This window comes from Penaeus monodon, chromosome 22 (assembly GCF_015228065.2).
Source record: "Penaeus monodon isolate SGIC_2016 chromosome 22, NSTDA_Pmon_1, whole genome shotgun sequence".
Classification (NCBI taxonomy): domain Eukaryota; kingdom Metazoa; phylum Arthropoda; class Malacostraca; order Decapoda; family Penaeidae; genus Penaeus; species Penaeus monodon.
This window is the reverse complement of record NC_051407.1, coordinates 43,745,492-43,745,745: the sequence shown is the minus strand read 5'-3', so window position 1 is coordinate 43,745,745 and position 254 is coordinate 43,745,492. Positions and strand designations below refer to the sequence as shown.

The 254-nt window shown below is 30.3% G+C and overlaps 1 protein-coding gene across 1 annotated transcript in view; it reads left to right on the top strand.

Annotated features, from left to right (window-relative positions):
• LOC119587190 (short/branched chain specific acyl-CoA dehydrogenase, mitochondrial-like) overlaps window positions 1-254 on the top strand; it is a 10,511-nt gene that overhangs the window by 918 nt on the left and 9,339 nt on the right.

Sequence of the window (254 nt, the reverse complement as noted above, 5' to 3'; positions counted from 1 at the left end):
TTACAAGGTTATTATGGCTGTGTGAAACTATGAAACTCCCTTTTATATTTAGTGAAAGTTATGTATTCACATTTTATACAGCTTAACTGACATCATGAAAGTAAAGAAAATGAATGTGCTCATACATTGTGTAATTAATACATTTTAACTTACTACAACCAGTTTTCCATGTTACTCATGTTTAGTTTCCCAAACAAGCTCCTGCAGATGTTTTATTTACATTGCTGTACCAATTAATCATGGGCCATTTTAAA